Here is a 25,093-nt window from a genome sequence, read left to right on the forward strand (position 1 = left end):
ACTTTCTGAATTGATACTGCATTATCAGTAATGGTTTATTGCTACTATTACATGGCAAAATGTTATCTTTGCTCAAAAAGTTAAAAAATAAAATATTCACCAATATTTTCTATAAAAAAAATTTAAAAAAACAAATTAAACATTCTAATACTACAAAATAAATCTTCATCACTAGTTTTTCTAAAAAGCATTCTTTATTCAAAGGTTTCAAGGAAAAAAAATCTCAATGCAAATAATTAAAACATCAAAAATTATTAACTAATAATAGCATAAAATAATAAAAACAGAACAAAATAAAAAACCTAAATGCTCTCTAAACCTTTATCTTCTCTCTGGTTCAACACTCTGAAACAATAATGCACAAGCTTTCACAGAATATACTAGCTTTTATTCTGCATTCTAACAAAAATATGTACTTTTTGAAGAGGTGCACCTATTAAAATGTTGTTAACAAAAAAAAAAAAAAAAAAAAAAAAAGATTAATGTGACACAAACAGTAATGAAATAAAATAAAAATAAAAGCACTGAAAGTAATACAAAGCAAATTTCACTCATCGTCTATCAACTGTAAATATATTTCTCATTTAAATATAAATTTTATACCTTTTTTTTATACAGAAAAAAGAGATGGTGAAAATAAAAGAAACCTTGATACATTTTTTTTGCAAACAAATAGTGGTAAAATATAAAATATCACCCTAAATTTAAAAAACAAAAAAGGTAGAAAGAGAAGCAGTCATTCCATACAAATTATATCAATGATATCTATTTCTGATTTTTTCAAAAATGTCAATCCCTTAGATATGGTCAGAGAGACATGAGCTAACTTAGTATTTACATGCACTGGAACAAATGCAAATTTCAATGGACAACCAAGTTTAGCTAGTAATAATAATAAATGAATATATTTAAAAAGTACATGCAAATCTCATTAATCAGAATTTTTATGTTCCAATAAAATGTTGGGTTATGTGAAACAAAGAATGGGTACAAAAAAAGCCTTAGATTCTAAAAATAAAAAAAAACATACTTTATAATGAAGAAAAGCATCTTTAATTAAAGAAATGTTTGCAAATAATACATGTTAGTAGTCAATGAAAATGCATTATTTACAATTTTATGAATATGGCATTATAAATTTACTTTGGGTAAATAACACTGTTAAAAGGAATATAATTTTGATCAGTTTACAATTGGAACAAGCAACACTGTTTTTGGTATTGCATTAGGTTCATTTATAAAATCCCTGGTGGTTCATTTTCATTGGCCACTACTCATTTCTTTCCACTGGCCATTAAAATGAATTAATTAATGTTTTCATCATCATCACTATTAAACGTTGTCTTTTATAGGCATTCTCTTAAGCATTATTCTATTGTATATTCTTTCTATAAAAATTCTCTTCATTTTGGTAAGATATGTAGTAAATTTTTTAACACGGAAATGAATATTTGGAAGGTTTTCTACTTATTTCTGCTGTGGAATGATATACACCTAAGAAATATAAATTGAATATATATGTCTTGATATTTATTTTTGCTTTTTAAAGTAAAGTGATTTTTTTTTTTTTGTAACTTCTATCATTCCTTGAATAATATTCACATAATTTCAAATAATTTATACATATAATTTCAAATCATTTATATTAACTTTGCTTCATAAATTTCTTTATCCAATTGAGAGTCATTGAAATTTCTAAATCTTCTATGAATATCACCAGTATTTTAGATTTGTCTTCCCAAGTGAATAAATTATCTTTTGAATCATATCAAAAACATTTGTTGATTATTCTTGAGATTCACCTTTTTTGAACTGATTAACTCTTTCATAAGCAACTGATTTTGATAAATCACGATATTGTAATATTGTATGATATTATGTAAAAAGTATTGTAACAAAACTAATTTTTTTTGCAATGCAAAGATTTCAAGGCTATTGACAATTTTCTTGTAATGTTAAAATTACATATTTAGCATCAATGATGCTAATTTTGAATAGGAATTTGATTTTTTATCCAATGTTTTTGAAGCACTTTATTAATAGATTTCAAAAATAAATAAGCAAATTTCAGAAGTCAGAATTTGCCATTAAATAAAAAATGTGAAATGATGGATAAAAATAATGTTGCAAAAAAAAAATAATCGTTTAAAAATTTTTAGAGTAAAAGATATGCTAATAAAAAATTAAAATACCTGTATATCAAAGATTAAAAAAAAAAATGTTTTTAGATTTAAAAGTACAAATTTTTAATTTATAAAATTAAAATAAATGGACTTCATTATATGAATATTTTTTTGTACATTTACTCCAAAATAAAACCAAATAAGATGAGACAATTAAACTATTTAAAGTCTAAAATGTATTTTTTTTTTTTCAATATTCAGATAGAGAATCACTAAAATTTTATTTATGAGAAACTAACATACTCAGTAATTATAAAACAATATTAAGAATATCTCTTTTGTATTAATCAATTTATCACACTTTTTTTATAGACTTTGATAAGTCGAGGAACATGCAGTTTTAATTGCATACAAATTTTGTTAAATAAAGAATTATCCTACTAGCGATTCTGCATTTAATTACACTTATAAATTATTGCCAGCACAATTTGACTTATAAATCAAATATTCTCTCTATAAGTATAAGAGTATGGTTGAAATATATCATGAAAACATTAATTTAATTCTTAATTTTTACTTAATAGACTTATTTACAATTAACAGTTTTGCTAATTTAAGGTTCATGGACAAAGCCATTTTGTTATAATTTATTGAACTGAATTTGCAACAGACTAACCCATTTTCAAAACATGTTATTTAACTTTTCTTATAATTTATTTCCAGATTATGGATTTCTTCAATCTTCCAACATTTAGATTAAGTTATATAGTTAGAGATGGGCTGTATAAAAATTCAATCATCTTAAAAGAAAAGTTAGGAAAGCAATTAGAATTCAAAATTTGTAGTTCCTTTCAACACCCCTCCTCCATGAGGTAAGTTTTGTAACTCCTTTAATTATAAAAAATTAATACATTAATCACAAATGAGGTAACAAAAAAAAAAAAGTCACAGAAGTAAAATTATTTACCTGATAATTAGAACAGCATATTTTTGACTGCATACATACTATGAATTATCAGCTAAAAAGATAACTGAATCATCTACGAAAATTTGTTTAAAAACAATTTGCAAGATTATGTTCACATTTCTTAAGCTTGTAAATGTATTTCAGATTTCCAATTATATATACACCAAATATACTTCTTGAAGATTACTTTTCTATAATGAACATTTTATATTAAAGCTTTTGGGTAATGTTTTTGTTTATAGTTGCTATGTTAGCTCTAAATCAATGGTATTAATGCCTTGTCCAATTATACTATTTAATTTCAAGTTATTATGAATTTTCTTTGTAAGAGTACAAGCACCTCAAACTTTTGGGTAGGTAGAAACGGCAAGGATTAAATAAATAAAATCTTAGGAATTAGAGGAGATATAGACTTTCCTTCTTATAGACGGGTGGAGATAAAATCTTAATATTTGGATTATATATCCTAATATATAATCCAATTGGAGGAAGACCAGCACAACTATATCAGCCTATAAAGAAAAAGTTAAGAATATACCTATTCAAAACCATATTTTCTGCTTCCTAACAGAAAGAAGAAAGACAGGTCCTATTATAAAATTAGTTCCAGACCACAATATTTATTTTTACTAATTATATGTAATGCAATGCCATCACAAAGAAATACCAACTAGGTATAGTAAAGTCAAAGCACGTTGCATATATAAATTCTTTGCTTTTAAATAATTACATCAAGCACTGCAATACATTCTATTAATTACAAATATTCTGAAGTTTTTCATATAAAAAAATCCTTGGAAAAAAAATTTATATAATAAACTCAAAGAGACCCATATTTTAAAGAAAGAAATGCTGGCATAGAAATTGCTCATGACATATGACTACAATTCTAGGTTCAGAATTCAACTTCATATCAAAACAACTCTCATATAGTTTTACAATAATTTGTTAATCGATTAACTTAGATGCCTACATTTCCATCTCAAATATACAACAAACAAAGAATCTTTCCCATTGAACGTTAATAAATAATACATTACAGAAAACCTATTTTCAAAGACCATATGGAATTGGCAACAACGCAAAGAAAAAGCAAGTGGTGCAAAACATAATGTATATATTTTGTTTGAATTGTTATTAGCATTTCAGAAATTATAAACCTGCCTGGTATATGGAATCATATTCTCACCTCCTCATCATATTTTGCTTTAAAAAGTGCAATAACTGTACTAATCATTTGTCTCCATGGCAACCTCTAAAACTGATAGCTGGGGCATCTATACCTCTCTCATACTCCCAACTTGCTGTGCCAGAGGAAACTGGATAAGATGGACAAAAAACATTATTGAAAGACAACACAGAAGGAAAATCCCTATATTAAATGGAGGATTTTTAGTACTTCTTTCCTTGAACCAAAACTAAAATGTCAAGATTTATTTTTAAATTTAAAAAATTGTAAACAAGAGCATAAATTCAAAAGACAAAGATATATATATATATAAATTGATCATTTGATATGTTTATTTAAATATTTCAAAATTATACTTTTTAATAGATATTATGAAAAACAAATATATTTTTAATTGCTTTTCTGATTACTGCCATTTGAAAATATCTACACTACTTTCAAAGAACAGATAAAACATGCAGAAAGTTTAATTACCTAATTTCTGCTGACTGTTTTCATTACAAACCATTTCAAACCCAAAATTGCTGGATCCAGAGCTCTGCTTGCTACTAGATGCACGAAGAACACTCGACATGCTAGAACTCATGCTCCATTAAGAATCCAGAAAGGATCAAATGAGCATAATCTAAAAAATTATTTAAAAAAATCATGAAAAGCACGTTTGGTTCCTTAATAAAAAAATGCAACAAACTGTCACAATAACAAAGATATTTTTAAATCTTTCTATAAACTTATTCTATGAAAATGTAATAAAAGTAAGCATTTTTTTTTAACAAAGAAACTATGTATATTACTGCTGAAAAGTGCTCCAAATAAAAACTTTGTTATAAAAAATATTCATTATTGTTTAAGTAATAACATAAACAGAAATTTTATTCATTCCTCTAATTCCAGTTTAATCTCTAATAAAATATGCTACAAATTTTAATTCATGTCACATAAGGAAATTCCACAATGATACTATCAATTCAAAATACCTTTTAAAGTTTATTTATTACTTCTTTATCTTAAAGTACTTGTAAATTTTAGTTTATGAGTACTTTATATAAATATATTTTTTCTAATATTATTTTACTTCTGTATCTCACACAAAATAATTTAGAAAGACAAAGGGAGAAAACAAACCTGTCAATAATTTCAAAGAAAAATAATGAGAGACAAACAGAATTTCAATATGCAGTTAAGCATCAAGGGAAAAAGATGGTTAGCAAAAATATAATAATATCTACTTTCATCTCATTACATAAATTTTAAACACATAACATAATGCTTTGTAAACAAAATTTGATTGCTTACATTTTAATAATTCTATTATTGAACAGAAGTAACTCTGTAGGATGAATTTAAAAAAAATTATATAGCTGTATTAAAACTTGCAAATAATATGCAAAATAATGCTTAAATTATAACAAACATTTTTAAAAATTCATACACAAAGTAATTTTTTTTAATTATACACAAATGTGCATAAAAATATGATTAGTTATTTTGAAATTTGACTTCAATATGTGTTTAAATATTTTTATAAGCTTTGCTGCGTTCACTTTCTCATTTAGAATTCTTGCAGAGATATGGCAAATAATTTGAGATCTTTGTTCAGGTGGATTTAAATTTCAATTATCAAACATTCTAAAAAATCATGCTCAAGCAATGTCAAAATAAAAGAATACTTCAAAAACAAAATTTTCCTTTTCAAAAAAAAAAAAAAAAATTAGTAAGCATCATGACAAGTTAGTAATAAATAAGATTTTTTTTTAATGATTTCAAGGAACATACTGGCGTTGGCGTTAGTTAAATGCGAAATGAAAAGCTCGGAAAATGCGAGGTTTTTCAAGGAACACTAAGATAACTATTATTTCATGTCTGAATTCACAACTGCTAAAAAACAAAAACGAATACAGAGCTAATAATAAATTAAAACTTCCAAAAAAAACAACAACCCTGCAATAATATCTATTTAAAACTTCTGTTTAGCTTCAAATATATAATAAAAATATGATAACGATATAGATGAGATTAAAAAGAATCAGAAGTTTGAAATAAATTAAAATGAGCAATATAATTCGCTGATTCAGAATAAAATTTTTAAGGCTATAAGAGAAGGAAATGAATTTCCAATTAGATATAAACTATTCACAAATTTGTCTACATTTAAATTAAAATTGTCGCATTCTGTTAAAAAAATTAATTTGACACCAAACATATATATATATAAGAGATGTAATTACATACGGAATAAATATTACTCCAGCAACAACCACAAAATTCATACACAAAAATAAACAGCGATGTCTATTGCTTCATTGATTGATGATTGAAAAAGATAGTTTCAGGATTTTTCTCCGACAAACATCTTCAGAAAACAAACAAGATGTTATTTTATAGACTTGTATAAAATAGATTAAGCGTATACGTTAGAAAATTTTACTCATTTTTCTGAAACCTATTAAAAATTTCCTTAAAAATAGTCCATGTTTTTTAGTGTATTCGTGAAACACCATTAAAGTAGAGACAGAGCCGACCTTCTTTGTAAATGGGCCTGTGTGCAAAAAACCATCTGTGGCCCTAAATTTTTTGTAAAGTAAAAAAAATAATAATAATAACGACATAATATATAATACTATTACGTTTTTATTTATTACGTGGTTTATAAAGTGTTATTCTACGATTTTAATCTGTACAATAATGGTGAAATCAAGTGAAAGGAAAGTATTGAAAATTAAATTTAAAATTAGCAAACTGCCGCAATTATCACGCTGGAATTTATTTCCCGATGATTCGCTAATGAACACAACTTTTTAATGCTTTCTGAGAATCGATTTTAAGCAATAAAAGTTAATCGCAATTCCTGCTCAAGCTACAAGCGTCTGTACCACGAGCACGAATGTAAGCCTCTTAACGTTTATTGGCTGTCTATATCACGTGAGCCAAATGTTAGGTTTGACTTATCTTGGCAAATTACTGCCTTTTTGGCAAAGAAACTAACTTGCTAATGTATTTAGAAGGCGGAAAAAAATTCGCTTTTTTTTTTTTTTTTTTTTAAATATATGTTTTAAAATACTATTATAGTACAGTGAGTGTGTACGAGGAATTTTGTTCTGTTTTTTTATAAACGATCGTAATGCTTAGTGAATTACTAATGTGACAGATATGTAAGGTTAATATATTTTTACTAACAAATAGTATCATGCATAAACTACTTTTATTAAAAAAAAAGTACATCGATTTTTATTTCGGCAAACGCTTTATTTGTTCAATAAATAGAATATGCTCATATATATATGTGTGTGTGTGTATTAAAATCTAATTTCATTTCTAATTAATTTCCAAAGTTTTATCTTAATTTAACCCATATTAAATTCATTCTAAAATGTTCTCTTGTATCCTGATCCAATGCATCTTATTTATTTAATGAATTCAACTCGAATTCGAAAATTGCTGAAGTCGATAAGTTTCTGCACTCTGAGTGAAGGAATAAAAAACAGTCAAGAGAAGCGAATTTTTAAAAAAAGATATTTGGATTTCCCTATCCAAAGTCGAAACGTGTAAAGAAATCCCTATCAGAATCTCTTAATATGAATAAGTCGGGAAAAATATTTTCTGTCTTTTTTATGCTCTTATGCTCCGCTGTGAACAGACGTGTTTTTTCTGCGCTTCTTGTACATAAATTATGCCTGCCGGGATGGAATAAAAGCGAAGTTTTAAAATTCAAGTCTTTTCTCACTTCGGATACTCTTGCTTTTAATATTGCTATGTGTAGTGATGTAAAATACCTTAGTATCTATTTTTAGCACATTTAAAATGCAGGCACTGCTGTGATTTATGATATTTCTATATAATATAAATATGCATAAAATACATATTTAGAATTACAAAAATGTATATAAGAAAACTAGTAATATGAGATTAACTAATTATAACTAGTAAAAAGAAAACTAGTAATATGAGAATCTTTTCAATTCTATAACAATCAAAAACATGAAACTGAAAGAACAAAAATGCAATTTTATTAAATGGATCCTACATAAATTATATGGTCTAAAAATATTGACTCTCCTTGAAACGAAATTAAAAAAGAAAATGGAAGAAAAGAAAAGAAGTTTGCTTTAAAAAGAGTCAAGAATAGAAACTAAAATGTAAGATATGATTGTTTGTAATTCTTTTTGGATTAATAAATCAAATTACCAGATAGTTTTTTTTATAAATTCAAAAAGAAATTTTTTAATAATTGAGTATAAAAAATTTTTTAACCACCACAAGCTATGAACTTGGTTTCAGGAGCATTAGCTTGAGAAAAACTCATCTTTCACATCACCAAACATTATTGATAAGTTAAGTTCTAAATTTTCAAATGTTAATTTTTCTGAAAGTATATTCATTTATATTACTTTCAAGAAAAGTATTTTTGTAACAAAACTTTAACAGCAAGGTTTATAAATTACTGTGTAGCTGAATCTGTTGTATGTAATTTATCTTATAGTAGACACTCTCTCTTTTTTTGCAGTTTCTTTGATAGACGGTATTCATCTGGATCATGAATTTTAATATCCTTTTTTACACTTAAGTTTAATGTAAGTGTCAAGGTCAAAATTTAAATAAAAGAAAACTCATTTGCAATTTTAAGAGGAAAAAACTTTAATTATACTTTTACAGATTTAAGTTTAAATTAAAACATAACTTAAAATTTAAATGAACATAAACACACCATGTCTGTAAAATACTTTTTGAAGAATATTTATAAAATTCTGTCGATGCTTCATTGTCTATCTGCTTTCTAATTTATTATTATTATTTTTTCAATTTTGTAAAATATCCAGCCTTTGGATATTTACACCCGAGTATTTTCCCATCCCACATCAGTGGTTAGGTGCCTCCTGTCTGTTTTATTATTATGATTAAAGTGTTATTTTGTCAAAAATTCGCCAATACAAGATCAAAAAAAAAAAAAAAAAATTTTGAAAACAAAGCAGCAGAGTATTTAATTATTAAATTACTGCAATCCACAATTTTTTTTTTTTTTTTGGTAACACAGTAAGAGTTAAAATATGTGATTTTTACAAGTTTTATATTAGGCTAATATCTTCTTTCATTATTTTTGCAAACTTTTTTTTACAAAATGGATTGCTATGACAAAATTTCAATTAGTTCCTAAACACTAATGATTAGGCATTATGAATAACATTTTTTAAGACTAATTAAGATTCTTCTGGTGGTTTTTAAAGTTAAAGAATTTGATTGCTTGAAAATATTACTTTGAATAAAAATAAAATAATAAATCTTTTTTTTTTTGTTTTTTTACAGAAATCTATAATTTTTGTATTGAAACCACATTTCAAATCTTAACTCTATAACTCAGTTAGCTTTTGAGTAATTGTGTTCCCAGATAGACATAATTCCAAAAAATGTTTTCTAGATACCAGAAACTGTAAAACAAGGAGACTCACCAAAATATCAAAGTTGAACTTTTTTTAATAATTACAATAAAATTTTTTAATGATTTTTAATTTCTTGTATATTCTTTGTATATAAAAAAATTAAAAAAGATGAATTCCTAACTATACACTTTTGACTTTGTAAATTTCACAAATTTGCAATGAAAAATTTAGGATATTGGAAGGGCAGAGTTTAAGTATTTGTTGTTGAACAAGCATAAGAAAAATATTTAATGTTTATTTTTAAAAATGGAAATGAAATAAGTCAATGGATGCAAACATATTTTCTTTATTTAAAAACCAAATTGTGAAGACAATGTTACAAAATATCAAGTTAAAAAAATAAAGAAAATACTATCCATATACTTTATTTACATAATAAACAATTCATTTTTATACATTTAAAAAATTAATAATTAATTCTATTCCCTTCAAGAGGGATACGTTTAAAAATATGAGTGGTGAAAATTTCCTGTACATGTACAAAGCTCTTCTTTTAAGTCCATTACAAGATGAAATTTTTCAATTCCATTACCCTGGACCAGCTCGGTATACACCAGCTAAATATAGTAAGCCAAAGAATGCCTTGATTTCGATAACATCAGTGAGTCGGGAATCTCATTCACGAGAATACCTGTCTTGGATTGTTGCAATATACTCATTTGTATAGGCTACTATATTGATCAACATGGAGTCATCAATTAAACAATTCCAAAAGTCAAAAATATTTTTGCCGTTTCTGGCGGAGCCTCTTGTGCCAAGGAGATGAATTAAAATGTTTTGTTTACCTCTTTTTCTTTTTTGTGTGAACGGCACTTTTCTCCATTCCCAAGAGGGCTCTAATTTCCCTTTTACTTTTTTCTTTGCAACGAAACAATCAGCATTATCATTTATATCATCCTCGGAATCACCATGACTCTGCTCTGTTTCAGTCTTCACTTCTCCCTGATACATTATCAAAAATGTCAGTATCGGTTTCGTCATCGGACTCAATTTCGCTGTCATCACGAAGTAATATACGCATGACTTCATCCAAATCCTCTTTCTTGTTTAAATCATAACGCTTATTTGCCATTTTAACTCCTAAAGAAAAGAAAACCATTTTAGGACTTCATGGGGAAACAAGGAATTCACATGTTGCATAAGTAGGCGCGCGTATCTCACAGATACAAATGGCAGTTAACGGTACATTTTTACAAATATGATGTTCAACATTTCAAATACGTTAAAAAGGTATGTTGATACTAGTTACATCATGATTATTTTATGTTTAAATACAAAGTTCAATACTTACGTAGATGGGCACGGTGTATCTCACAGATAAAATTCTTAAAAAAATGTCGCTCGACCGACTGGAAAAACGAAGTAATATTACTAGCTGATGCATGCTTATAAAACCGGAAGATAGATGTAGCCTGGTTGCGCCATCTGTACGTAAAGTAAAGAAACTAAAAAAATAGTAAGCAGTTGTATCTGTCAGATAGACGCGTCCTCTTGAAGGTTAAAAGAATAGATTTTTTTTTGACACAGCTTCCATAGCGGTGGGTACCACAAATGTAGTCTTAAATGGGAAATATCTTTCAATGCAATTTCGTTTTTGGCACTAAACTGGCAAGTTACTGTCATTGTCATCACGAATGTTATGATTAGTAACTCGGTGTTTGAACGTGTTTTTTAAAGAAAATGTCTTCACGCAATAAATACGCGAAACGTTTTTAGATCGTTCCTCAGCAGATTGCTTATGAATGCGGAACAAATGGCTTTTTTTTTTTGTAGAAGTGAGCGTTACAAAAGTTGCTCGTGTAATCCATTTTAAATTTGATACATACAAAACAAGGAGAGAAATGGTCAATGGCTACCCTTTTTTTTAAGCCCGTACGGATAGTTTGCCAACCCTTTATGGTTGCCGAGCTTCTAGTGATGTCATTTGAGCATCCAATCAGCATTAAGATGCACTAATTCCGAGCTTGTGATATAGGTGCTTCGTTTTATTGCGAAGAAAGAGGTAGGTTCGAAAGCGTCCAATTCTCATATATTTGCAAAATTGTATATTTATTACGAAATTGGAACTGTTTTATCTTAGAGAATATAGTCTCAATCCCTGTTCTTTCTGTATTAGAACTGAGGTAAGATATTTATTTCGGGAAGGATATTTCATTAAGCATGCTCTTTGATACATTTCTAGAGAGCTGACAATGTAGGATATGAAAATGATATAATTTGTTCGTTACCTTCCAGTATAAATAACTGTTTTTTTATAAGTATTCAATCAGTTTTATTATGTTCGATATTTTTTTTTATGTGTATACAAATTTGGTACTTACGTATTAACGCCACCGCAGCTACAGATTTGGCGTTTTTTGCGCTAATGCGCCAATAAAGAGCAATCCTGTTGTTCGCACACAACACTTAAAAACCGCCAAATCTGTAGCTGCGGTGACGTTAATACGCAAGTACCTTTACCGTACAAATTTTTTCACGGCAACAGATAAAGAATGAAAATCATACAATTTCCCAGGAGTTCGGGAAGGGAAGCTCATTCGGACATCTTTTATTTCTGTTCAGGATGGTTTTAAAATACTGGATTCTTTGTGTCGATTTCTCGCTCTTTGTGGCAGTCCTGATCTGTTGCATCCAATATGGATGGTAGGAGATTCACAGGCAAGCTTGGTGAGAGATAAAAGTTTAGATTTAAGTATTATCGAAATTCTAATGTTTTTCTTTTTTACGTTTTTTTTCGAAAATGAAAATAACGTCATATTCACTATGTGTTGACAAGTTTTCTTAAGATATTCAATGACAGAAATCTTATTGCAAGTTGTATGCTATTATTTAGGTGAAATATGTATTTTAATTTTATAGGAGTTAATTATATTGTAAAATTACTGTTAGCAGCATACTATTTGGCAAAAGGAATGATAATTTGTATAATAGAATGTTGAAAAGCTCTTTCTTTTTACTTAATTGAATATATTTTATATTTAATAATATTTTGTCATTAATAATAATTACAGTATAATTTATTGTCATTTTTTTAAGGTAAAACAAAAAATTTGATTTTAGCAAAATTAATTGTGATTGTTTTCATAAATTTATCGTAATTCAAAATAGCTGATTACAGTTTTTTACATAATATATTTTGCTAAATGTAATTCTTAAAATGGTTGCAAATGAAGATTTTCACCTACAATTTAAAATGGCACAGAAAAATCAAGTGATATAAAATATTTTCAATTAGTTTTTTTAAAATTATTATTATACATACTGGCCTCCAATTGTAACCACCTTATTTGTTAGAATTATTGATTGTAAAAATTTGAATCTAATTTTAATTTGTCTTAATGTTTCTTCACAGAAATATTTATTAACTTTTAATAAACATTGGGCTTGTATTATTTTTAGTCATGAAATATTTTCACAGAAAAGCAGATTTCAGAATTGAATTTTATCCTTCTTTAGATCAATCAATTATCTTTTATGTGAGAATTGAGCAATATTTTTAATATCTAAAAGAATTTTTTGTATTAATTTATTCATTTTGTGTTTTTAATAATTCTTGTTTTACTTCCCCATGTTAATGTTTGGTACAGTTCAACTTCTTTTTCTTTTTTTTTTACATATTTCTATTTTAGAAGCTTTGCACTTGTTCTCTTCATTGCATTTTACATCTCCCTGATTTTCTGAATTTGTATCTAATATTCGAGCTTTAATCTGAAAGGAAATGGTTCAATTAACCTTATAACTAGGGATTACAATACCGGGATATCGAATACCGGTATTTTGAGCCATTTTACAATTTTGTAATACCGGTATTCACAAGTTTAAATACTGGTTTTTCGGTATTTACTAGAAATTTTTTAAATTGTCTCAATTATATGTTCAGGGATTGCCAACATAGCAAAATAGTACACGTTTTTGTTTTTAATGTCTCCCTCACGGGCGAAATTAATTAGCTAATTAATGTCTTAATTAATTGCTTAAATCTAAATTAGCAAAACATGGATTATTTCTGAAAGAAGATATTGTATCCATAACGACTAATGGAGCAACAGTTATGAAAAAAGTTGGAAAGTTAATTGCTGCAAATCAGCAATTGTGCTATGCTCATGGAATTCAATTAGGAGTAATAGATGTATTATGCCAAAAAAACAAACAAAGAAAGAAAGAAAGAACAGAAGAATCCAAATGCTGTGGATATAAAAACTCGAATTCCGACATTGAAGAGAGTAAGTTATATTGACAATGTATTTGTTGAAGAAGATATTGCTAATGAGGATGAAATATTAACCCATGAAGAATTGCTTGCTATAATTTATAAAGTTCGAGAAATTGTTAAGATATTTAAACTTTCCCCTACAAAAAATGCCATATTACAAAAATATATACTAACTGAAAATAAAACAGAATATATGTTAATAACAGATTCTAAGAAACGATGGAACAGTTTACTCCTAATGATGGAACGATTTTTGAAATTTAGAAATCCAATCCAAAAAGCAATAATTGACTTAAACCTGTAAATTAATTTTTCAGATAGTGAATTCGACTTTATGTCCAGAACTATATCAGCTTTACTTCCAATAAAACTGACTATAGAGGCATTATGTCGGAGAGATTTTAATTTATTAACAGCTAATGCAACAATAAATTTCATGTTGCAGTCATGAAAGAACAGCACACATCACTATCTGAAGAACTGCATATTACATATTGAATTGCATATACATATTGAAAAATCGCACAGAGGAAAGGCATACCGAAATAGAAAATCTTATGGTATTTACATAATTATAATGATTTTTAAAATGAAAAAGAAGAAAAGAAAATAATCAATTCAAATCTGATTAAGATTATAGTAAATTTTCTTAAAATTTTTTACCCACAAACCTATCCACATTCAGAAGAATTCGGTTTAGTTATCGAAGATTATGATGCCACTAATGTCGATAGTGAAAAGGAATTGTCTCTTGAGCAAAAATAAAAATTAGCGATAAATAAAAAAAATTCAACGAAGCAAAATACAATACAGAAATCAGCCATCTGACGAGAAATTGGTTTATTTAAAGATGAGGGATTTAGAGGTAAATACTTGGAAAAAGTATATTGCACATTGCTAACAGTATCGCCAACTAGCGTAGATGCCGAAAGAGCGTTTTCGACAGCTGGTAATTTTCACACAAAATTACTTTTCAGGCTTAAAGACTGTACAATTGGTGCATTATGTTTTTTAAGATCACATTTCAAAAATTTGTAATAGTACCACAAACTGAATAGTGATATTTACACTTTTTTTGTGATTTAAATAAATAAGTTGTTCCTTTACTTTTTTGTGATTCTTTATGTACTGTTATAATTTATAAGTTACTTATTATTTTTTGTGATATTTATACTCTCTTATAAAACTGGCAAATAAAACAAAGAAACACCTCTGTTTTCTTTCTTTTTCTAAAATTTCTAATACTGGTATTAAAACTGGTATCCCGGTATTAAGATCTAAAAAATACCGAATACCGGTGTTGAAATTTTGGTACAGTATTGCAATCCCTACTTATAACTTGCAGGTTGTATCCAAATATGTGTGTAAAAATGTGGGAATTTTCAGTAGAATCATTCAACATTGAAGTTTTGTGTATACTACCTTCTCAATTAGTTATACAATTTATTTAAAATCTAAGGACTTTTGTTTATTTTTTAAATGTATTGTTATAATAAAGGACAAAAGTGAAAATACAAAACAAACTGTAATATGTTTTGAAATATATATTTTATACATCCAATTATATTACAGACAAAAGAAATATTGTTTAATTTTGGATGAACTATAATAATTCTTCGTTATTGCTTACTTTGGAAGTTAACATTCACTTATTATATGAAATTTAGAAAAACTCAAATATTAACATGTTAAAAAAAAAATCTTTTTTATATATGAGAAAATTGCAGTCTATATATGTTTCCTTATTCACTATGAAAGAAAACTAAAGATAAAATATCTTTTTGAAATTTATTAAAATTATATAAAAATTTTATATCTAAATTTATATTCTAGGAATGATAAACTTTGGGATCTACCATTGGTGTAAAAAACATTTTTTGCTGTAATCTTTCTGAAATACACCAAGGAAAAATGACAAAATTCTGAAATAAACTTATTTATTTTGTAGCATCAGCAGCATTTGAAATGCTTCTACATAAACATTACTATCTATTATTGGTGATTCTTGTGGATAACTTTCGATTAACTGAAATATAAATCTTATTTTTGATTAGATATTGATGTTATTAAATACATTAGTAATAATTCCTTAAACTATGGTGTTTCTAATTGTCTGTGTTCTGTAAAAGAGGAAAATTCTTCTATTTTGAGTAATTTTTAAAAAAATCCCTATATTTTCAGGATTTATAATTTTCTTCTGTTTTAAATAAGAAAATTAATTTTAAATAAGAACAATTTTATTTTCATCAGTAATCGGGAACATTTATTTATAGATGTCATTGATTAATATATATAAATATCACTGGAATAATAATTTTGTAGTAACTGTTTTTTTCTACCTACTACTTTTTTTGTTTTTTAGTTAAATTTTTTTCAGTACTGTTATTCTGTAACTTGCCGTTGATATCTTATATATTTGTATAATATTGTATTATTACATCATAGAAATATATAGTTTTTTTTTTTTTTTTGTTATAGTGGATAGCTCTTTTATAATTTCTTTCTTTGTATATCCTAAAAGCTTTATATAAGCATTATTAATTATTTGTATTTATTGAACTCAAACCACTGAATATATTAAAATTTTATTTACTGACACAAAGGAACATCAGAAAATATATTTCATGCCAATTAAGTAGTTGATTTTTATTAATAAAAAACTTGTTCTGTGTATAGAAATTTAGTGTTAGCCATTCCTAATGAGTGAAAATATTATAGAATATTTTTCATGTTTAATTATTTTTTGATTTGCTGCTTACAGCATTTTGTTAAATTTTTATCTCTTTAAAAATTGATAAAAAAAATAAGTCAGCAAAGACCTTTTAAAAATCATTTGGCATCCTGAAAGTTTAAAAAAAACTGCTAAATGGGAAAATACTTTAATGCAACTCATGTTTTTATTTTGATTAAAAATAAAATTTGAAAAGATAAAAGAATTTTGTGTATTACATTTTTGCAGAAATATTTTTTTATATTAAAAATTTATATGTTTTATGCTGTGTGTTTATTTAGGTACTAGTTAGCATACCTTCTAGTGGTAATATTATATTTTTATTTTCTCACATTTACACCATGTAACCACCAATGACTTAATTAATATGCGTTGAATCTGTGTTTAAAGGCACTTAACTTTTTGCTTACAAATACTGAAAAATAAGTATTTTTTTTAAAAAAATTTACAAGCAATTTTATGGCTATTTTTTTATTAATAAGAGCAATGATAATATTTTCATCATGAACAACTCTCAAGTATATTAGCTAAAAGGCAATAACAAATGATTTTTGGTCTTGTTTTATATATACCATTTTTATTACATTTAGCAGGTAATGAAATTGGAATGGAACACCACTAATATTAGGTGGTAAGGCAAGGTTCAATTTTTAAACTGAACACACTTTTATTTTAAAACAGAAATGCCAAATATGTTTAATTTGAAAACAACTTAATAATAGTGCTGAAAAAGCTATTAAAGTATCTGCTATTGACAAAAATTTAACATTAGTTTCTGCCTTTAAAAATGAAATAATCCCCAAAAAATTGAAAATGGTTTTTTTTTATATATATGTTAACTGAATTTTTAAAATTTAATTATTTGGCAAATTTTTAAAAATTAAATCTAATTAATATTGCTTTTTTAAAAAATTGATAAATTTCATACTTAATTTTTCCCTTTTTTTAAATACAATACGAAACGAATATTTGAAACCAAAAAGTCTCACTGTTGTGACAGAACTCGCTCGGAATTCTAAATAGATTTATTTTGGCGGAGAAGAGTTACGTATCTATTACTGAGCTTTTTTTTTTTGTTTGTTTGTTTGTTAAATATGAAATTTATCGGCCATTTCATATCTATTGGTACATTATAACAGAATTTGTACTCAAATAATAAGATCGTGTGATGATCTTTTAGTATAAGTATGGAAAAAATTAGTTACTTTGAATATCTTTTCTTGATAAAGCAAATAATTCCTGATGAGCATTTGTTTTTTATAAGTTAATGTATTCATGTCGATTAATTTATGAACTTTGCGAAAATGAGGAGGGGGGGATGCTTTTATTTTTATTTTCCAAAAATGCATAGAGTATGAAAAAATGATAATTCTTTTTCATTCTGACTAATATTTAAAAAAGTGGAATTAACACCCATTTATTTACTCGCATAAAAAAATGTAAAAATAACGAATGACGATTCTTCAAAATGAATTAACATACATATATATTTTTAAAAAGGGCTCAGTTATTGTTTCGTAACTGAAAGTAAAATGAAAAAGGCAGTAAATGTTTGTGTTTTGCGTGTGGATGCTCGTTTCTTTCATTGAAATATGTATTGAATCACATTAGTTTACAACATTCTTTTCCTCTTTTAAAATAGTACTTATTATTATTTAAGAAAAAGGCATGTATTTGACCACATTTTTTCTTGTAAATCGAAAAATTACCTGGAACTCAGTTTTATGTGAAATAAACAAAAAACTGCAATTAGATTTAAAAAAAAAAAGATATTGTAGGATCAGCAATTTGTAAAAAAATATATTGTAAAAAGCAGCTGTTCTACAATATATATGTATATTAAAAATGATTGTAGTATAGCTGCTTTTTTCCTTTCTCCATTAACAAAAAATTCTTTGCAACACTTATTTTTGATAAGTTTTAAAATGTTGGAATTGATGATCTCTAAAAAAATCTTAGTTTTTTCAGAACATGAATTAATTGTATTTTTCTTCACTTTCAGCAGCCATGACATCTTGTGAAGTTTTTGATATTAAAGTTTTAGCGTTGGAAAGTTGTGTAGTTCCTTTTCATAGGAAAAAAATCATAGACTCTTACAAGGTATGTGCAGTTGAATTTTACATACTTGCTTTATAAATAAATGAAAAGGTTCTCTATCAAAATAATATATTTAAAAAAAGTGAGTATTTTTCTTGTATTTAAATTGCAGTGTGACTTAAAGAATACATTACTGTTTATTTCAAAATATTTTCTCTGCAATTTATTTCAGAAATACAGGTGGTTATTAAAATAATGGAAACATAAACAAATATAGATTCCTCATGAATAAGGTGTAGGTTCACCTTTGACATGTAATACATCTTGGTTTTGACTGGGAATCGAAGTGTTGAGTAGTATTTGGAGGAATCCTGTACCGTTCTCCATAAAGATATTGCATATTCCACCAGAGATGCTGGTGGAATATGTCGATTCCAGACTGAACTGTCTAAAACATCCCATAACTGTTTGGTTATATTGAGGTCGAGGGACTGTGTGGGCTAAGATAGATATATAATTTCATCCTCATGTTCATCAAACCATGATTGGACAAGTGCCGTTCATGAATAGGAGCATTGTCATCCTGGAAACTTTCATCTCTTTCTGGAAACAAAATATATATCATAATGGACCTTGTCTGCTAAAATGTCTCTATACTTCTTCCTAATGATCCTTCCTTTTAGGGTTATGACTGGACCAGCAGAAAATTAACATATGGCTGCCTATACAATGGCAAATCCATTTCCATGCCTGACAGGTGGAGGAAGACAGTCAGTACCATACACTTATGCTGGTGTCCTCCGAATATATGCCTGTACTGTTGTGGGGAAAAAGTATGAAAGTTGTTTCGTCTGACCATATAATGATCTTCCTCTTATCATTCAACCAGGTTTTTTAATAACAGCACAACCATAGATGATGTTTGGTATTAACATATTTTACAAGTGGCTTAGGAAATGATGCTCTGCCATAAATGTTCTGTCTATGAAGGTGTCTCTTAACTGTAGAGTCCAGATGCTGATTGAGTTCTGAGGTAACTTGGGCTACCGTTGTTTTCTTTTTAGATATTACAATCTGCTTGAATCCAGTCTCTTGCACTCTTGCTTTTATTTAAATCCTTTATTTTGCCAAATTTGTCTTGCCATGTTTTGTATATGCTGTAATGACTTTAGACACTGTAGCTCTAGAAACGCTTAAAAGCTAGGATATTACAGTCACATTTGCTCTAGTTAATCAGGTTCATACAATTTGGATCTTTGAAAGTTCTGTGAGATCTGTCAGTTTATGCATTTGACAAAAATACAAGGCATATACAACTTCACTGGAACTACCTCATATTCTCATGATATATATTTTTGACATTAAAAAGTTAAGATTATATTTTAATGCTTAAGAAGTATATTTTTAAATAGCATGTTTATTCATACGCATGTGTTTCTATTATTTTGATAACCACCTGTGGCTTAGAGCTAAATTTGCTTAATTTTATGTCATATATCAGGTTTAGTAGTTAAATTTTGCAGAACGTTCGAAGTATGGTAATTTTTAATAAAAGTAAGTACAGTTTGACCCTTTATTATAATCTGCAGCACGAAAAAAGGGGTTTGTATTTAACTTGGTCTTGGTAAAGCATGTCCCTATGATGTGTATAAGGCAGGTAGGTGTTTTATTTTTTTAAATTTTTTCCTTTTTTTTTCTTTTTTTTTTTTCTTTACTGAAATAAATTTATTGAATTCAGAAGTTGAGATCTTGTTTTTTTTTTTTTTTTTTTTTTTGCTTTTTTTTAAATGAAACTGGCAGAACATGCATGACCTTTCCCATTACGTGATGAATGTTAATGAAAGCAAAAACAGAGAATCTGAAGTAATGCTATTAAAATGAAGTAATAAATAATAATGATTGCACTGTCTAATTTTTTTTCTTGATAATGGCATCACTTGGTGAACTGCAGACAATAAAAAAAGTTCCTTGCAGATGATGCTGTTGAAATATAAATTATATAAGTAATAAAGAGGTTAAACTCCCTGCTCTCTCTTCACCTACTAATTACCAAGATTTGTGCTGCAATTTTTTTCAAAACACTGTACCGATTTGTATGGAGTGCTTAACTCAAAGATACTTGACCTCTGTTATCTTGCAAATAAAGAGGAGTAGCATAAGAATTCAAGTACCTGAAGAGTATTGAGGGACTTCTGCTCGTTCACCACAATGCTACGCGTTTCTGCTAGTTATAAAAAAATTCTAAGTATATATTAAGAGTAAATTTGTTATTTTAAATTCCTTAAAATGCTATTAATTTTTCGTTCAGATGTAAAAAATAAATTGCAAGGCTTTAAAATGTTGTGGTAGGATTTGTGTGTGTGTGTGTATATATATATATATATATATATATATATATATATATATATATATATATATAATAAATATACACACACATATAACATACATACAATAAAGATCCTATTAGATGTTAAGTGTATTTGGTTATTAATTTAGGGTTTTTTGTTGGCATGCAGTTGATTGTCTTACACCATGAATTATTTGGTATTTTTTTTTGGCAATTAATTGCTAGCATGTTATTATTATGTAAGTATTAAAGCATATAATTACAAGGTATAAAAAAAAATCAATTATTTACATCATTTAGAATCGGGCATTTAAAAATTTATTTGTTTTTGCAACTATTTCTCTGCTTGTAGCAACAACAGTCACCGAGTCAAAATATTTTACTTGTGAGAAACTCATATACGACCATAATTGCTCAACTTCAAACAAATTTGTTCAAAAATTTGGCATATTGTTTTATTTGTAACTGTATAATAGCCCAAATGAACTACAATCTGCTTTTATGTAAATTTGAATGACATTTTGTGAGAAGGAATGAGAAATATTCTTTCTATAAAATTTATGCTGGATACAGATGAACGTTGAATGCTCTAGAATGTCGGATAACAGGAATTTTAATTTCAGGTTTTTAAGATTTTTTGAGAAAAATACTGATATTTAAAAGTTTCTCAGAATTAAGTAAGTTATACTAGAGGATTTTAAAAAATATGTTTATTTGCTAGTTGTTTATTTATTGTGTAAAGAATTTTTTTCTATAATCATTAAAAACCGTATCGCAGATAAATGTATGCCAAAAATCACCGAAAACAACACAAAACATTAAATGAATTTTCTATGCACAGACTTCAAAGTGCAATTAAATCATCATTGCTACTATCAGCACGAGAAATTTAATTGCTGTAGGTTTGATAGATTTGTCTGGATTTAGCACACACACAAACACATTCTTTTATATCTATAGATACAACTTGTAATTTCAATACAATGCAAAGCTATCTCTCTATAATTTATATTGCATGAGAATATTATTATTTAAATATACCATGAATCCATGAAGGACATTTTTATATCTGGATATTTCAAAATTTTATATTGTACTTGTTTTATTTCCAATTTTACTTTCGCATGAATTCAGAATAGTCAAGGATTTTATTATTTAAACTTTGTTAAACACTAATACAGAACGAAACAGACGTTTAAAATGAATTTACATAGGTTTTCATTATATTTAATCGGTTTAGACTTATCTACGAACTGCATTGCGTATATTATATATAAGAAAACCAATTGTGTGTGTTATTACCTCTATTAACTATTTTGCTGTTGCTATTTATTAACAATACATATATTAATACTCACTCCAGAACAAGTAATTTTTGTTAAAGTGTAATCAAGAATCGGATTCTGTTTTTATTCTTTTTAATTATTTGTTTATAAATAACGTTTTTATCAAAGAAACTAATCCCATACCAGCCAAGGCTATCTTTAAAGATATACGACGTATTACAGGCAGGCTGGAAACACAAATAAAATCTGTGTTGCATTTATTTTTTCTTTTTGCTTTTCAACCGATTCAAAGAAAATAATTATTTATTGCTTCCTTACTCTTTACGACGAATGATGCGCTAAACATTTTTGATTGGATTAGACTTGGGTTTACTGTAAGCAGTCGAAAACTTTTGTATATCATATTTTGGTGTTCAAATTACCCGTTAAGAACATTTAAGTTCGGAAAAGAGTAGAAAGCAAGAAAACTTTAGCGGCTATTGATAAGTTCATAGACAATTGTGTGTTGTAGTAAAATATGGCCCAACCAATCAAGGATCTACCAAGGCGAGTGGAGAGAGTTAAAAAGATGGCTTGTGGATTTCATTAAGCTTAATACGACGGAACCAAAAAAAAAAAAAAAAAATGACTGCTTTAATATATTAAAATGTCAAGACTAGGTTGTTCTTAACATTATGCCATCCGGTGAACCATGTTGATGTTCCGCGAAAACTATCTGATATACTGATAACTAAAATGCTCTGAACCAGTGGCTAATTAATGAAGCTGCAAAATAGTATTGGAAATGTTCTAGGGATGGTTCGCCGTGTCAAACAAAAAAAAAAATTCCGATTAGACGTGCGGACGGTATAGCGCTAAAATTCCTTAGTTGATTTGCCAATTTTGCATCGGGTCTAAAGTTTTTTTTAAAAAAAATTGCTAAGAAAAATGTGTTCTACAAAATGTGAATCAATGACTTATTTTTATATTTATGTTCTTTGTCAACTCTTTAGTTCGCCATGGTTAATGATTGTTAAAATTCGGAAAAAAAAAAAAAAATCAATCATACATTTTGTTTAGCTTTATTTTTAATGTTTTCCTTAGCAAAATATTTTTGAATCTCAAATTTTGATACATATAAAACTCATTATATTTTAGAAGCCTTGCATTGTTCTGTTCATTGTGCTATGATGAGTCCCCTAATTTACTATCCGTTATGCATCCATTTATATCACAGAAAAGATCAGCAGTGTGTAGAAGTTGAGTATCGCTTGATTTGAAATGAAATCACTAATTGTAAGAGCTATGAAATTTCAAAAATTTTATTAGATGGATACAAGATTAGAAAAATAGACGTAAACATCATATCTTGATCAATGACATTGGATAAAAAGTCGTATTGGTAGCAACAATAAGAACGGTTCGAATTCCACTTCAACAATTGAAATATATATATATGTGAAGCGTTAACGTGCGTGGCATAAAGATCTTGCTTATTGTGAAATGGCAACAATTAAATCTAAACATACGAATGTGTCATTTAACGCTTTTACAGCTGCATCAAATTCAGTAATTCATATAGCTGTTTATTGGAGCTCCGAAATTGTATTAGAAATGTTCCGATTGTCATCAAAAAGTACATTTAGTCTGAAAAAAGAAATCAAGGAACAGAGTTGAATCTAGCGCAAAAATAGATTTAACCTTCTCAACATGTCTTGCCTATGGAAATTGATCATATATCCAACACAGTTATCTTTCAAGAATATTCTTTGAATAGAATAGAATTTTCTTGAAAAAAAAATTACATTTTTAATGAAACTAATTACATTTCTGTAGAGTTTTCCCCCTTAATTTAAATATTTTTAATTCAATTTTATAAGCATATGACAATGTTTTTAAATGTTCCGATGGAATTCAAATTCATCCACCAAACCATTCAATATCGTGTTTTTGCCAATATTAATTCTATAGCAGGATCGTATTATGAATACTTTTTAATTAGCAGTAAGCTGATTCAATTGAATCCATGGTTTCAGTCATATTAAATAATAAGGTGAAATGTTTTAATAATTCATCCATGAGCATTCCATAACTCATCTTATAGAATCAATAATCTGAGCAAACAAACTGATTGCCAAAGGTGGTTCGTACAGTTATAAAATATCTCTTCAAAAATTAAAAAAATTCGTTATAAAAAAACCTTATCAAAATAAAATATAAAAAATTATTATTATTTTTTTAAATTTGAAGATTGTGTAAAAATCAGTTTTGTGCTATAATAGTTTTGGAATTTATCTCTGGGAAAACGCCAAAGTTTTGCTTAATTTTTAATTAATCAAAAATTCCACTTCTAGGTGTCGGTGCTCATTCTTACTTTCCAATGTTTCGACTTCAATAGTTCTAAATCCGACGGTCTGGCTTGTGGAAGGCCAACATACATACTCATACATTCATCTTTATTATTAGTAGAGATGCTGATAAAAAGAAGAAAAATTGAACTGAGATTATATTATATAGCGCTAGTTTTATTAGTCTACAACTTTTATCCAAAACAACTCTCAAAGAGCCTCATTAGGTTTTTCAATGAATGGAAAAAGTTGACCAACAGCATTTAAAAACTGAAGAGTGATATGTTATTCTTTCAATACCTGAATAGTTTTTTGTAACTTCGTTTTTATTCGTAACTCGTATTTTCGTAACTAACGTTTTTATTCACCAGATATTAATTATTTTGACATGTATATACGAGATATAGATTTTGGCTTCTAAAAATTGTTGAACTTGCT

At 27.1% G+C, this 25,093-nt stretch overlaps 1 long non-coding RNA gene across 1 annotated transcript; it reads right to left on the minus strand.

Moving 5' to 3' along the window:
* Positions 1–214: 214 nt before the first annotated feature.
* Positions 215–6,588, minus strand: LOC129958607 (uncharacterized). Its single transcript, XR_008783264.1, has 4 exons — positions 6,512–6,588; positions 4,754–4,904; positions 4,280–4,409; positions 215–433 (listed from the first exon to the last, which is right to left on the minus strand). It is a non-coding gene; the product is annotated as an uncharacterized LOC129958607 (long non-coding RNA).
* Positions 6,589–25,093: the final 18,505 nt, after the last annotated feature.

This window comes from Argiope bruennichi, chromosome X1, assembly GCF_947563725.1.
Source record: "Argiope bruennichi chromosome X1, qqArgBrue1.1, whole genome shotgun sequence".
Classification (NCBI taxonomy): domain Eukaryota; kingdom Metazoa; phylum Arthropoda; class Arachnida; order Araneae; family Araneidae; genus Argiope; species Argiope bruennichi.